This window comes from Protopterus annectens, chromosome 1.part0 (genome assembly GCF_019279795.1).
Source record: "Protopterus annectens isolate FY-2018-M chromosome 1.part0, PAN1.0, whole genome shotgun sequence".
NCBI lineage: Eukaryota > Metazoa > Chordata > Ceratodontiformes > Protopteridae > Protopterus > Protopterus annectens.
In genome coordinates, this window is record NC_056725.1 from 679,302,533 (window position 1) to 679,319,132 (window position 16,600).

General features: G+C 44.0%; 1 protein-coding gene across 1 annotated transcript in view; it reads left to right on the forward strand.

The window, feature by feature from the left end:
- LOC122794026 (ryanodine receptor 1-like) overlaps nt 1-16,600 on the forward strand; it is a 2,146,276-nt gene that overhangs the window by 1,669,910 nt on the left and 459,766 nt on the right.

Consider the following 16,600-nt stretch of genomic DNA (forward strand, 5'->3'; position numbering starts at 1 on the left):
GTCTGTAACTTCTAAGATGTTTTATATGCAGCCTGCTGTAAATTTGACTGTGAGTAAGGCTGCAGGCTCAGCCATTTTTTGCAGAGGATGAGGTGGCTGAAACTGCTGTTCCTCATGAAGAAACAATATTCTTGATGTTCCATTTTAGGGGAGAAGCACTCTTTATCCAGACCTCTGAAGACACAGTAGACAGTCTTTTAAAGAGCTTCTTACCACAAGAGAGGTCTGAAGATCTTTAGCTTAGCCCTTCTTCATTTTATAAAACCTAGAAACTCCAAAAGAGAAGAAGAAGCCTTGTCTCCATCCAAGTAAGGCTGTCAGGCATCCTACTGTGGTCCCTCTGTTGATGGCCAAGTCTTCCAAAAAAACAACTACTTCAATGCCTCTACAGTAGTCCTTACTACAGTCTTGGCTGCTTGTCGGGATATTGGTTCTGTGACCTCACCAGGTATCACTTGATTCTAGGCACACCTATCTTGGACTGCTTCATAGAGTTCATGAGCCCTACTCCATATTGTCCCTCACAAAGAGCTCCATTGAAGGACCACACTGTTCCAGGAAAAAAAACTCATGGGACCTGGACTGTGCTGCTGAATAGAGCCATGCAGTCTTTTCTTCATATTGAGCAGGGCAGGAACTTTCATTCCCATCTCTTCTAATTATTTATTTCTTTAGTATTTGTTTATTGGGAATGTCCAGATGGGCATTAGTGCCCCTTATCAGTGGAAGTCCGAGGTGAAAAACACTAAAATAAAATTGCATATATTGTGAGACACATGGCCTGTGACAGGGCCGTAGACTCAGTAAGATTTAACAGTGAAATTACAAACAATATAAGAAGCAAGCTGCACGATATAGTAAGTTAGATATGACAGTAAGTTTACAGTAGCAGATATACATCAAGTTTAACAGCAGAAATACAGTTATCATAGGAATACAGAAGTAGTACCATTCCAATTCCAATTCAGTTTTTTTAGGAGTTCACAATTAAAAGAAATATTCATATTTCATTAACTAAGAAATGCTGGCTTGATGTGCATATATTGAAGGGTAGAGATAGAATGAGCTATCTTGATGAGGGGATAAGGAGGTAGAGGGGCAGATACATTTATTTTGAAGGTGGGAGTAAGCATAGCCAGTTCTACTTTAATTTTTTTTTTATTTCTGATGTGAAGCCTATTAAGTTATTTGTCTTACATTTTATTTGAATGGAGCAGGAGTAAAGAGTCACCTGCTGTGTTTTATTTGGATATGGCGAATAGGTTTTTGTTGGTGGAACGAAGGGATCTGTTTGGGAGGTATTGTTGTATGATCTGGTGTAAGTTTGGGTGCTTGTCTGCTGAGTATGCAAGTTTATGGATTGTTATTAACTGAGCATGTGTGAGTTTGTGTTGGAGTTCTAACCAATACAGTTGTTTAATTGCAATGCAAAGGTCGGCTCTGTATGGTTGGTTGGCAGCAAACTTGACGATTTTATTATAATACGTCCAAGGGGATGGATCCTAATCTGGACCTCAAAGACTTCAATTAGAACATTTACTACATTGGTTGCAAATATTGGTCTTCAAGGTCTAATACCTAAGCTGTCACTGGGTACTTAGATGGTGTCATTGGACATGATGAGATACAGTTTGCAAATCATTGTCTGGGGTGCACACAGGAGGTTCTTCCAGACTGTTCTGGGTGGACATTGCTTTCAGTACAGCATGTTGACCATAGAGGCTAATGACAGGATAGATTTCCATGTGCTCCCCTATCAGAGAGAACTGCTTCTTGGCAGTCAGATTCAGAGACTTCAAGATATCATCACTGCAGTGGTTATTCATATGACCATAAACTTGGATAATTTTTTTCTGACTCTACCATCTCCAATGCCAGTTGTTTCTTTCCTTTGAGAGAAAGTTCATGTAGCCATGGCTTTGGTGTCCAAATTTAGGATGGAGTGTACGGTCCAGGTTTAGCTCCACTAGCTGCACATTCTGGGCTTGACTTATTTTCATGGTACCATTTGCACACCTGAACATGTGGTTACTGCAGTAGACTATTAGGACTTAGTGGTTAAAGAAGCACCACATGCTCATGGATATTCTGCTGATGTCAGAGGATTGTTGCCAGGCCTTGGAGTTGTGGACAGTCCCCACAGAGCGCTTGGTGTCCTCCCATTCCTACAACCAAATCCAATACAAGTCTCACAATGGATGCTTCTTTGGAAGGCTGATGAGCCCATCTCAGCTCCTACACAGTTAAGCAATTGATTTCCATCTGGAAACTAGGCCCCACATTGGCTTTTCAGTGATATCACCAGTCTCCTTAACAAGGCCTTGGAGAAAAAAAGCAGCTTTCAACCTACTCATCATCTGAACCGACAGCAAAATGTGTCTTTTGGTTTCTAAACAAGTTCTGAGGAAGCTGAATGTGTTCCCTGTGAAGGAAGGAGATGCTTATCTAGCAATGGGTTTAGACTGTGCCATCACTGTAAGTGGTTTATATCCCAAGTGAAGTGAAAAGGCTTGTAGCCTCAGTAAACTGATCCTCCAACCCACTCCTGTACTTGAGGACCCAGAGGGCCACATATTATCTGGATTTTCCAGAAGTTGGGTCCTCCAGAGATTGTACAGCTTACCAGTTTGGAGAATGCTGTCCTCCTTTTGTTTTACTTAGAGCAGAAGGGAAAGGGAGAGGTAATAGTGTGCATTTTTTCTGATCTGTGGTAAAGGATATATATGCCTTTCACTTATTACACATATTAGGGAAAAAGGTTGAAACTACTTTTCTTCACCCCTTGTTGCTCAGGAAGGCCGAGATTCTGGCTTCTGAGGTGGGTGTTGGTGCAGGTTGCTTTCTTGATCCAAGCTAACCATGGATGTCCCTCTGTGGTTGGAGCAATATCTGGCTCCACCTCAAGGCCCAGTCCCTGATTTGCACTGATTTATTCCCATATGACCTTCCAGGGTGTGTTTCAGAATAATTGAGAGTGCCAGAAAACCCTCCACTTAGCAGAAAACTTATTCTGTCAAGTAGAAACACTATTCCTGTGGTTGAAAAGATTCCATGTATCCCCTTCATAATTCAGTCAGTCTGTAGGTGACCATGAACTGCATTAGGCACCAGTATAATTGGACCCCACTTATTCTATAGTCAGCTATCACTACCCTTCCTGACCTTGTGGAGAGCAGGATTGCTGCCCAGCAACAGCGGATCAAGCAGTTTATTATATCAGTACTGTGCTCCCATTCTCCTTTGAAGGACTCCTCTCCCCTGTGGAATCTCAACTCTATGACTACCAACTTTCTCTGTCCACTCTGTGAGCCTGCTGACTTGGTGGCACTAAAGATAATTTCTCAGAAAATATTTGTCTCTGTTGAACATCATGTTTCCTTACATGACCTCACGTCTGCAAATCCTGCTGCATATAGAACTTTATTTCGTCTTTCACAGTATACCCCTTAGGGCCAGCCAATATTTTCTCCTGGAAGTGGTTTCTGAGTTGACTGTGAATGCATCCATTTATGTCAATGCTTCCTTTCCCAGGGCAGAGAAAGCATAACACACTCTGTGTATGCATCACCAACTCATTTTTTAGCTAAAGTAAGTGCATGAATTTAGGGAAGCTAAACAGTTGTTCTTTTTCTCTGCTGAGGGAAGGAAGACCTCACATTTTCTAAATAAAAGCTCTGCAGGAAGATTAAGAACTGCATTGTCTTTTGCCATTGGGGGTGGGGTGGGGATCCTTTGTAAAATACTGCTGTCACAGACCATTCCATAATGAGCACGCGTGATTCTAGTGCATGTTTCAAGGATATGTTCACAGTGGACTTTGTACCAAGGCCACTTACTAGACTCTGCATCCTTTTCATCATATCATGGAAGCCTGACTTCTAGAGTCAAAGTTAAAATAGTGTTGTGTGTTGAAAAGTATGCAGAGAGGAGCAAGTAGTCATGAAATGTATGACCAGCCAACTCTGTCCAGCTTTGGCTTTTGGAGTTCCCTCTAAGTCTGGAAGATACATATACTCATATATTGTTTGCTATCAGTGCAGGGACCAAATTGTCTTTATCTCCAGATTTGTAGGAAGTACACATGCTGATATTTGAGGGTAAAATGGTGGACACAGGGGCCTGACAGGTTTATGCATTGAGTTTACAGCATCACAGTATGGGCTAGCACTGAGCATATGGCCTTAAGTATGGCGGTATTGTGAGAAAACTGCAGACGTAGATGATTTTATGGCAAATAACAAGTATGCCGGATTTAGGTAGGTTCATAGATTAGTACTAAGCTAACTGCCCTTGCGAGCCATTTTAAGCCTAGCCAATTATCCCTTGTGAGATTCAAACCCTGCACTTTGCATTTGTAAGGCAAACACCTTAGCCATTAGGCCACCCTCCCAACCCTAAGGTAATGTGACAGATTGATACATACATGTCCTATGACCCAAACAAGGAAATGGTGTATTGATTGTGTGATTGTATGACCTTCTGACTGATTGACAGTACAGTACTTTGACACATTGATGTTTTAGTGAGAAAAGAGCACAGTACTTTCTTGGGCTGAAGAATTTGTAAAGCAATAGTAGAGTGCCTTTTAGTCCTGCTGAATAGATGAAAATGCAGGGCTTTTATGATGTGTATTGTTTATTGAGACATCACTGCAGTTCATTGCCAAACTGATGATTCAGTGAGATGATAGAGCAATGCTTGCCATGCTGGTATTAGGATAATTTAAAAGTTACAGGTGCAATGTTTATAGTGCTGATGAGTTAATGAGACAGTGATACACTAAGCTTGGTAACTGTACAGTACACTGGCTTAAAATTCCACATCACTTATGCATTTGTGTTTATGATTTAGATTAGTACCATTGCTGTTTTTGATCTGCTGAAGTAACAATGTAGTGCAATACTTTTGGTGCATTTGTAACTCAGTGGCATTTCCTGAAAACAAAATATAAATAAAAACTTTATCGATTTTACATTGAAAAACAACAGAAACATGATAGTCACTAAAGTAACAACCCCCTTGGAAACAGTTGAAATAACTCATAATAATAAAGTCCAACATATAAAATATATGTGAGAATAACAACTAATTTGACAAGAAAGTCCTAAAACTAAATATTTGAAAGTTGAACCATAAATTATTCTATTGTAAAAGAGCCATTATTATTAGCCATACAGATCTCCAGTTTTTAAAAGTCTTTTGAAGCTTGGAGTTAAGTTTAAAGTGCTGTAAACTGTTTGTTTAAAGTGCTGTAAACTGTTTAACAAAGTTCACAGAACTGTCCACTGTAACCTTTTTCAATATATTTGCCAGCAAGTTCTAATGCATTTTACCAATGGCACCCCAATAATTATCACAGACTTAGTTTCGCTGGTACTGGGGGCCGAAATACCTTGAGAGTTATTTGCCAGTTAAGAGAGAAACCGAATAATTGTTGGGCTATCAACTTTACTTTCAAATACAATGAAAATATGGCAGATATCCACATTATGAAAGTAGTGCACACCCTTCTTGTCACAGGTTGAAAAGAAGCAAGCTTTGCAAGAGTCATATATGTATTATGTATTATAGGTTCATAGGTAGGTACTAGGCTATGTGCCCGAAGGCATTTATAAATCTAGCTAGAATGGGTTGGCTTTCGGCGCCCCCTTAGATTAGTTCCCTGTGCCTCTGTCCAGCAGAGCCACTGAAGTGATCCCTGGGGAAAACTTTGTTTCCCATCCACTCGTCAAGGTTTCTTTTGAAGAGTGTTAGCAAGGAGCTCTGCCTAATGTAGATTGGAATCTTGTTCCAAAGTGTGGGAAGTGTCTGGGACAGGAATCTATCCCTCCAGCACGTCCTATTTATTATTGTGGTGAGGTTTAGATCCCTAGAGCATGTGGCTTGAGGGGATAAGGTTTTCTTTAGGTGGAGCATGTCCATCAATTCTGGGTTGTACATGACCTTGTGTGTCAGGCAAAGATCACCTCTGTGTAGGCGGTATGCAACCGAGTACAGCTGGAGTTTCTTCAGTCGAGCTACATAGGGCATCTGTTTGAGGCCAGTAATCCTCTTGGTGAGGTACTTCCCTGGTCTTTCCAGCTGTTGCAGGTGTCTTGTAAGGTACATCCCAAATGGGGCATTGTACACTATGATGGGTCTGATGAGTGATAAGTAGAGGGGCACAATGACCTCTTTTGATTTGGATGCGAACCCTTTTGTGATTAGGTGGGCCACGTATAAGGATTTTCTAACCACTTTGGCAATATGATTATCAAAGGTGAGATTACTATCTACTTGGGTCCCCAGATCCCTTATTATGTCGTCTCTATTTAGGGGACTACCACCTATGTGGTAGTTAGTGGGTACTTTGTTTTTTCCAAAGGGGATGTCTGTGCACTTTTTGGCATTTACCTTGAGGCCATGATTTTGACACCAGATATCTGTCTCAGTGAGACCCTTTTGGAGGATGTCTGTGTCAGCCGGAGAGTCAATTATATCCCCTAGTTTGCAGTTGTCTGCGAACTTGGTCAGCCATAGACCTCCTGTGCTTGCCTGCACCTCTGAGAAGTATATGCCAAACAGGAGGGGTCCTAGGACTGAGCCCTGGGGAATGCCACTTGTAACCATTTTAGAGTCGGACTTAGCTCCCGCAACTCTCACCATGTGGGTTCTGTCCATGAGCCAGTTGGCAACCCATCTTGTGACGTAGGGGTTTATGTTCAGGCTGGTGAGCTTGTCTATAATACCGGAATGGGGAATAGTGTCGAAGGCCTTAGTGAGGTCTAGGTAGGCTGTGTGTACCACCTTTCCCTCGTCTATAGCCTTGGTAACTGTCTCAAAGAAGTCCACCAGGTTTAGGAGACATTATCTGCCCTTAACAAAGCCAAACTGGGTATGATCCAGTGTTTAGATGTTCCAAACGTCTCTGTTAATGAGTTCCATGATGATGCGCTCCATAGCCTTGCAGACCAAGCTAGTCAGGCTTATAGGGCGATAGTTCCCAGGGTCTGTTGTGGTTTCACCTTTGTGGAGTGGAATAACCATTGCTGTGCGCCACTCTGTGGGTACGTAGCCTGTGGAGAGGCTAAGTTTGAACAGTGTGTTTAGGTGAGGGGTTAGTTCGTCTTTGAGCTCGTGTAGGACGCAGCCTGGGACACCGTCCTGTCCCATTGATGCTGTGTTTTTGGCTTTGGAGAGGGCTGTTTTAACCTGAGTGTGTGTGATTTCAGGGACTCTACATTCTTCTGGTATGGTTATGGGCCCTTTTGGGAGTGAGAGGGGGGTGAAGTTTGCGCTGAACCTGTCTGCCAGGATTTTGGCGATATCAGTTGGTTTAGTGTATTTTGTGCCATTCTGCACTAACTCCGAGCAGATCTGAGCATTGCCACTTAGATTCTTGACATAGCTAAAGAATGCCTTGTGGTTATCTTTGGAGTCCTTGGCAATTTTTCTTTCAAAGCTCGCCTTGGATGATTTTATGAGGGATCATAGTTTCTTGCTGATACTGATCAGAGATGTCTTCCTTTCTTGGGATTTTACTCTTTTCTGTACTAGTTTCCTCCTTCTATTGTATAGCTTGTTTATGGCAGGAGTCTACCAGACTGGTTTCCTTTTCTTGGAGGAGTGAGTCTTGGTTTTGCTTGGGATGGCACAATCCATGCATTCTTGTAGGTACCCGTAGAATTTATTAGTAAAGGATTTTGCAACTTGGACAGCGTTATCCTTCAGCATGGGGGCTTTGAAACTTTCCACCTTGGTCTTAAGTAACGTAAAATTTGCTTTTGAAAAGTTTTTCATGTTGGTTTCCTTGTCCGGGGGTCGGGGCAGAATGTGGATATCCAAAGTGATTTGTTTATGGTCAAATCTAACCAGCAAGGAGTTGACCTCCGGTGTGAAACACCGGTTGCCCATGTTGGTGATGACCAGGTCCAATATGTTGTCACCTCTGGTGGGAGTGTTGACCATTTGAACCAGGGCATTGAGTTTATAAATTCTGAGTAATTGAAATCACCCAATATTAGGGTGTTTGTTAGGACCTTTATGTTTTCCACTGTTTCCAGAAATGCAGAATGGGGGACCTGGGACATGGGTGGGTGATCTGTAGCAAGCTACAAATTGAATTGCAGTTTTGTCCGATGTTAGTTGCACGTGGATGATCTCTGAAGCACCGTGCTGTGCCACTAACCTGGAGGTGTGGGTATCCTTGATGAATATGGATACGCCCCCGCCTTTTGTATTTCGGTTTGGGCTATGTGGCCGAAATGTATGGTATGAGTTGTAGCCTGGTAGTGCTGGGGTGCTCTCTGGAGCCTTAAACCAGGTTTCTGTTACTGCACATATATCGATTTTCTCCATACTGAGGAGTGCCTTGAGTGCATGCATTTTGAGGTTTAGACTTCTGGCATTGAGCAGCATTACCCTCAGTTTTTTGTTACTTGTGCTATTTACGGCAGTGGGTTTGTCTTTTGAGCCTTGACTGAAAAAAGCACTATGGGGTGGCAAGAGCCTTGGCCAGTATTCGAAAGCCTAAGGGTGACAGGTGCAAGCTGTCTCTAATGAAGCAGCGTGGCTTGTCGAGCATGTCATCCCAGGCAGGCAGACACTGGATTCCCTTTGAATGACACCAGAAACTTAGCCAATTGTTGAAATAGAGAATTTTTTTCTTTATACCGTGGTATCATTCTTGGTGAGGGCAAGATGCTACTTAGGGTCAGGGTCATACCGGCCTGGGCTACGTGATCAGAGAGCTCTTCCATGTCTCTTTTCATGTAGTCCAGGGAGGTATGGCTCAGGTCATTCACACCAACATGGACAAAGACAGAGTCATATTTGTACTTGTTCTGGAGTGACCTGAGTGCTTATGTTATGTGGCGGATCCTGACACCTGACAGGCAGCTAACAGTAACCTTCTCCTTATTCAGCCTAGTGAGTGGGACGTCAGTGTGCCTGACTATAGAGTCACCTATTACTAGTATGTTGGGTTTGTTATTTTGCCTTAAGGGCTGTGATTGCATGGCACACTGGTTTTGTGAAGTGTGTGGTTCATGGTTTGTGTTGAGGGGTGGAGGTTGCTTGGTTATTTGCTTTGGAGGTCTCTGTTGGTTTTGCAGATTTTTTATTTAGAGCCTCCAAGTATGTTTTCATGAATTTATGTGTGTTTTTTGCCGGTGCTGGTTTAATGGCTCTATGTGAGACTGGTGGTGTGATGCAAGTATTTGCCTTCTCCTCTTGACTGTCTCATCCAGTCTTGGATTGAGAGAGCTTAGCCTCCAGTTTGGCTGTATAATTGCATCTCTTGCATGTATTAGTGTTTTGTGGTAGGAGGAGAGGGTTGTCTCTGTACATGAGGCAGTTGTAACATTGCCTCAAAATGCCCAGATTCAGCAGTTGGACTGGAGAGTACACCTGAAACTGCCCTTTGGACATGCCTGGATAGGTACAGCGAACTGTTTTACTGAATGGCTGGTAAGGTCGAATAGAGAGCCTTGTCCTTCTGTACAGTACAGGAGGGTCTAGTGCTAGGGTTTATAAGTGCTTGCTATAAGTTTTGAGCAAGTGCCGGGCTGAGAAATGAATGGCTTGAGTACTTAAGTTGAAAGTTTGTCTAGTTCCAAGGGAAAAATTGAAGAGGAGACTTTGTGGAGTCAGGAATAGTTTTACCCTAGCTAACTGGCGCTGCCTGGTGTGCAAAACTGGGCAAATGCGGTATTTATAGCCTGTAAATGAAAGAGATATAAATTAGCCCAAAATGGCCAATAAACTAATAATTTCTGGTCTGAAACCACTCCTCCAGGGACAGATAGGCTGCTCAAAGCTCCCCTCACTCACAGGTGAACAGAGAAACTTCCTTCTATCCAGGTAAGGTATGGGCAAGCGCAGAGATTTGTAACACAGCCCTGAATTCAGCACTAACCTGAAAACTGGACTATACTAGCTTAGAAAGGTGGGAAATATATATATATATATATATATATATATATATATATATATATATATTTTTTTTTTGTTTGTCTTTTTCAGAAAATAAAGCAGATACAATCAAAAAAACACTTTAAATGCACAGAAAAGGATACTTATTGTTATATATCGCAGATCATAGTTGTAGTCAATGCCCCTAGTAATAAAGTAGGAAGAAACACAAATGCAGTCAAAGCAGATGAATAAAGTGCAATATATATATATATATATATATATATGTGTGTGTGTAAACAATAGAAAACAAACTGATTTAAACAAGTTACCCAATTAACCAGAAAAAAAGCTCAAAACTGAGCCCTGTTCCAGCAGTCTTCAATCAGACAAGCTCTAACTGCACTCTCCTTCTACTATGGTGCAGGGGAACCCTTCTCCAAAACATGATGGCCTGGATCACTGCTCAGGTTATACAAACAAAGCTAGATTCAGCAGGCCTGAATCTGTTCTATGCTATAGCAACAAGGCGCACCAATTTCAGAAAGAAACATTTCAAATAAGCAGGCACAATAAGCCTGTGACCAGAAATTCCCAGCTCAGAAGAGCAGAATCCAGCCTCTCCTCCCACAAGAGTGCAGACCACAACCCTCTTAATGTAGAATAACTGGCCTGAAGCCCAAGTGCTTAAGCCAGAACTAATACACTTTTAGAATAGCAGACACTGAGCCTTCAATCAGCAATTCCCAGCTTAGAAGGATGTAAGTTACCTGTCCTGCTACAACAGTGCAGACCACAAACCTTCTTAATGTAAAACAACTGATATGAAGCCCAAGTGCTTAAACCAAAAGACTTAGAATAACAGTTACAATTTAATCAGGCTACTACCAAGCAGTAATAAATGCAGCAGAATAAACAAAATTGAGTACTTTTAAGAAAAGCAAAATAAAGTAGGAGGAAGCACAAATACAATAAAAGCAGATGAATAAAGTCCAAATTTAGACTGAATACATAACAAATTTAGACTGCAAATAGACTAACACAGATGGAGAAAAACAGATATAAAAAAGAGCATTCCTTTTATGTGAAGTTGATAGCATTGTCCAGAGAAGAGTGGTATCTCTCTTAGTCCAATATTCTTTCTGAACAGAAGAGTAATAGTATAATTTAGGCAATATTATAACTAGATATATTTTGTATGTTTTAATCTATATTATTTCTCTTTGTAAAATGCATGTGTATACCTTGCTAATATAGATTTGATAAAATGATACATTGCTATAACAAATTTAATAATAAACAACTAATCAGCAGCTTCTTATTTCAACAGATTGTTTAGGTGATATATAACTCTCTATAGCAATAGTCTATTGTTTTAAGCATTTTAAAAAGGAAAATTAAGTTTCCCCATCATGGCCCCATCAAACTATTTGGGTTATAATATTATGAAGTATGTATAAAACTGTCATTCACTTAATGTGTTTGTAAAGTGCACTGCAATAACATTACTATGTTTTTGTTTTGCTAACAGTATATTATTTTTTCTGTTTGTATGTGAAGTAAGACAGTACATTTGTTTTCTTTGTGACTATGTTTTTCACAGTGTTTTTTATTTGGTGAGATAGAGTAGTATAGTGTCCTATATCTTTTAATATGTTGTTCATATTGCAATTCAGAAGTGAAAGCATTTGTACTCATAGCACAGTAGCTTTGATGTATTTGTGTTATTACTTAGAAAACAACCACATTTAATAAAGCTAGCCTAAAGAGAACTGTTAAGTTAAATGGTACAAATTTTCTTTTTGTAGTCTACAGTGGTTAAAGCAGTGGACAGTGCTTTACATATAACTGAGAACCTCAGATGTTAAGTTGTCAATCTCGCCTTCATTCTTGCTGGATGGGTTCGGAGCCGATCCTCGGCTCGCACTTGCTTTAGCTCGAGAACTCCTTTTACCAGCTCGAGGCAACCCTATATCCCATGATGCAAGGCGGAACTACCTCAGATCTCGTTTGCCGCTTAGCGAAAGAGGTCTCCTTTGCCAGCTGAGGTAAGTTTTTTCTTGGTAAAATAAGAAAAAGTGTAGTTAGGGGTTTATTTTTTCCCTTTAGTGTTAGTTTAGTCTGTACTTAGTTACAGCCCACCCTATTCCCTTCCTTTCAAATTTATAAGAATTTCAGTTTAAAGTTTTTAGTCAGGCCTAGTTCCCCAAGTTATTCCCTTCCTGTGTGTCTGTGTAAGGGATTAATTGGTGTGTTAGTTGGGACTGTTTGTGTTTCTCCCTTCTAGGATGTCAAAAGAAGGCAAGGTCTCAGGCTTCAAGAAGTGTGACCTGTGCTGTCAGAAAATGTCTCTGACAGACGGTCACACTTCTTGTGTTTATTGCCTGGGGCCTTTGCACCTGCAGGACTCCTGTGCTGTGTCATGCTTTTAGCCAGAGAGTCCTGCAGGAAAGGAGGAACAAATTAATCCTCCGAGGTTTACTTAAACCTGAAGGTTCTCCTCCTAAGTCAGGGTCAGGAAAACCTCTTAAGCCACCGAAGGTTCAGGCTACTGTGTCCAAGCCTCCTCCGGTGGCTCCGCCGGAGCCGACATCGCCCGGCTGGAGTCGATACTTCTGTTCAGTAGTGGGTTCGGTGCCGGCCGGCTCCGATACCCTGACTACTGTGGCCTTGTCGGCTCCGGCTGGAGCCGACACTGTATCCAGCATCGGGCCGAAATCCTCGGCTCCATCTGGAGTTCTAGGGACTTCGGCCCGATGGCTTCGACCCGTAAGAGATCTCGGTCCCCTCTATTATGAGTATCCATTCGCCCGGGATCTCCTCTTTGTCGGAGCGGAGCCATCGGAGCCGATCTTCGAGATCTTCCAGGCTGTCTGACCACGATTTGGAGAGGGTGGTAAGCAGGCTGTTGAAGACTCAGGCACTGGCCCAAATGCTCCATAGCCAGTCTCAACAGACTTCAGCTATAGCCCCGATTCTTGAGATTCCTCCTCCGACTCCACACCAGAGTTCGGAGCTGGAGCTTTGGGACAGCGACTGTTTCATGCGGAGCCGATACATCCTTCGGCTCCGCTGCCTTCGGCTCCGATCTCCTCCTTGAGACCTTCCTTGGAGGGATCCGGTCGTCGGGTTTCCACTGTCGGCTCCGAGGGGGCTAGTGGCATCGGACCCTTGTCCGACCCCGCTCTCCCTCTCCGGGCTTCGGCTTTGGTAAGCTCGCCGACATCGGCCTCGAGCCTTCTCTCTCCTTGGAGCCAACCATTCCTGTTTCTTCGGAGCGGGTGTGTTCCGGTCTCCCGGGGAGAGGAGCCTTTGAGGTGATGAGGAGTGTCCTGGCCTCTGAGCCTGGTCAACGGTCTATCCCTCTAGCTCCTCCCTCATCAGTGCCTGCAGATGCCTCTTGCCAGCCTCTTGCTCTCAGGCCCAGGGATCCATCACCCCAGGTTTCCCCACTGGGAATTTCCTCCTCTTCCGAGGTTTCTCCTGACCCTGCAGGGGAACCCCCTCAGAAGAGGACGTGTAAGAGGAAACACACAGACTCCCCTGAGTCTACTACATCTGATACCGACTTAGATGAGTCAGAGGGTTCCCCATGGTCCCCCTCTGAGGATGTCTCATTTTCAGACATCCTTGAGCTCCTCAAACAGAGGGGGAATTGGCCCTCCATTGACCCCTCCGAGGATGAGTCAGTATACCTGGAGGCTTTTGGATCCCGACCCTCCACCTCCTGGGTTTCTCCGCCTTTCGACCCACTCATGCAGGTAGTGGCTCGGAAGGCGTGGCTCCAGATTCTGTGGAACCTGTCCCCAGGAGACCATCCAAGTTCATCACCGCCCCTTCGGATAAACAGTTCCTGTCCAAAGGTGTCTCTGTGGATGCTATGGTGGTAGCGGCCACTAAGAAGGAACTGGCGGATCCTTCAGTACCTGTCCATCCTCCTAATAAGGATTCTAGGACCATGGACAGGTATGGAAAGCGGATGTTTTCTTCAGCGACCTTTGCTATGCTCGCTGAATTACCTTTGTCACTTCACCAGGCTTCAGAGATATTCTCAAGGAACTGGGAGAAGTAGTCCAGGATCCTTCTGCTGCTGGGGCTCAGGAAAAGATTGCCTCACAGCTTGCTATCCGAATTCCATATCTAACTCCTCCATGCGGCTCATATCTTATGCGGCCGATGGAGGCACAGGTGTTGCTCTTAGACGCCAAGCCTGGATGCTGTAATTTTATGGACCCCTTTAAGGTGTCCTTCACCAACACCTTTGACGGTTCAGCTTTGTTCGGACCTCAGGTGAAGGATACTTTGACCAGATGTGAGCAGGACGGTAAAACTCTTTCTGCCGTTGGAGTCCAGTTTTCCACTCCTTCTAGACCTTATCCCAAGGGTCAGAAGGGGGGGAAGATGTGGTTCCGAAAAGCCCAAGGAGCTACACCGGACACACGTGGTCAGTTTACCCCCAGAGGCAGAGGGGGTAACAATAATAGACGCCGCCCTAGAGGCAGGGGGGGTCCTCATAACCAGGGCAACAGGGAGTCTCTTCCTGAGAAGCACTTTCAGCATCCCTGAGGTGTTGCCCGACTGTCCACCCTTGGAGGCAGTCGGGAAGAATTTCACTGTACCCAGTAGCCTGGCAATCCCTATCCCAAGAGAAGTGGGTACAGTCGATCATATCCGAGGGTTACAAAATCCCTTGAAGGTTTCCGTACCTCTACAATCCCTTCCAGACATCTCACCCGGTCAAAGGGATTTGGCAAGACAGGAGGTTTCAAAACTCCTGGAAAAGAGCCATCCAGACAGTGCCGCAGACCAAGTAGGATCCGGCTTCTACTCAAGATTCTTTTGGTCCCCAAAAGGACGGAGATTGGAGACCGATACTAGACCTAAGCAGACTAAACAAGTCTGTCAAGAAGGCAAGATTCCGGATGGTCACGCTGCAATCCATTCTGCCCTTTCTGGGCAAGGACAACTGGATGTGCTCGATAGACCTTCAGGATGCGTACTATCACATAAAGATTCACAGATGCTCTAGAAGGTTTCTCCGCCGCTGGGAGCCAGCCATTACCAATTCAGAGCACTGCCCTTTGGCCTCACTTCAGCCCCCAGAGTGTTCACCAAATGCATGGCAGTGGTCACAGCTCACCTGAGACGTCGAGGATTCCAGGTGTTTCCTTATTTGGACGACTGGCTCCTCTCCGCCACCACCAAGCATCAGCTTCTTCGGTCCAGAGACTACACCCTACAGCTTTGCAAGAAACTGGGAATTTCGTAAATTTGAAAAATCCTCTCTGCTGCCTTGCCAATCTATCACCTTTATAGGCAGAGTTAAATACCGTCAAAATGTTAGCCAGGCTAACAGATCAAAGGATTCTGGACATCCAGAAATTTGTTCAGCTTCTGTTACTAAGCAACAAGATCAAAGCCAGGTTTGTCTTGAAAGTTCTAGGCCTAATGGCTGCGCCATTGTTCTTCTTCCACTGGCTCGCTTCCACATGCCTCCTGCAGTGGATGTTATTCACGCAGTGGTCGTACCACAATCTGCCTATGAGACACGAAATCTTGGTAACACAGTCGCAGGGCCCATCTACGATGGTGGATATCTTCCCTCTTCTTCATCAGGGCCGACCCTTTGTTCCCCTCCTCCAGTTGCCACAGTCACCACGGATGCCTCCCTGATCGGGTGGGGGGCATTATCAGGGCAGGATGGTCCACGGACGTGGCAACCCGTAGAATACCACCTGCACATAAATGTCCTGGAGATGAGAGCAGTGCTTTTAACGCTGCAAGCCCTCACGACTTTCTTCCCACGGGACTATTGCAGTACAGATGGACAACATGTCCGTGGTCTGGTACATCAACAAACAGGGCGGAACCAGGTCCTATCCCTTATGTCGAAGCTCTCAGACTTTGGCAATGGGCGATCTCTTCTCAGCGGTTTCTGATAGCAACGACATCCCGGCAGGTCCAACCTATTGGCGGACAGGCTAAGCAGATCTGTTCTGATGCCTCACGAGTGGTCTCTCAATCAATCTGTAGTAGATCAGATTTTTCTGAAGTGGGGCACTCCTTGTTGCGATCTTTCGCTACCCCTCAAAACAGCAAGTGCCCAGATTACTTCACACTATTTCCCCTTCCAGGCCAACCCTTGAGAGACTCTCTAACCCAGGATTGGCCTCGGGGACTTCTTTATGTTTTTCCTCCCTTTCCATTGATTCCACAAGTCATTCAGAAAGCCACCGTTTTGAGAGCCAAATTGATCTTCATTGCTCCATATTGGCCTCGACAAATTTGGTTTCCGTCTCTACATCGTCATCTTCTGGTGCAGCCCTGGCATCTGGACCCAGTTCCGGATCTTTTGATCCACCAGTTGGGTCAGCAGCACCGGGCTATTCATTCTCTCAACCTCACTGCTTGGTTGCTCCACTTCCTTCCCTAGCCAGGCTACCAATGATTTCTGACTCAGTCAGAGACATTTTAGTGTCTTCTTTAAAGTCGTCCACTAGAACTATTTATGCAAGCAAGTGGCGACGTTTTTCAATTTGGGCAAACGCCAGAAATATTGATCCTTTTACCGCTCCTGTACATTCTGTTTTGGATTTCCTGGTGGAGGTTTTTCATTCAGGATCCTCGTCATCTACAGTCAAAGTACAACTGGCTGCTATTTCCAAGTATCATGTTGGCTTGCATGACAATAACATCATGTCTCATAGGT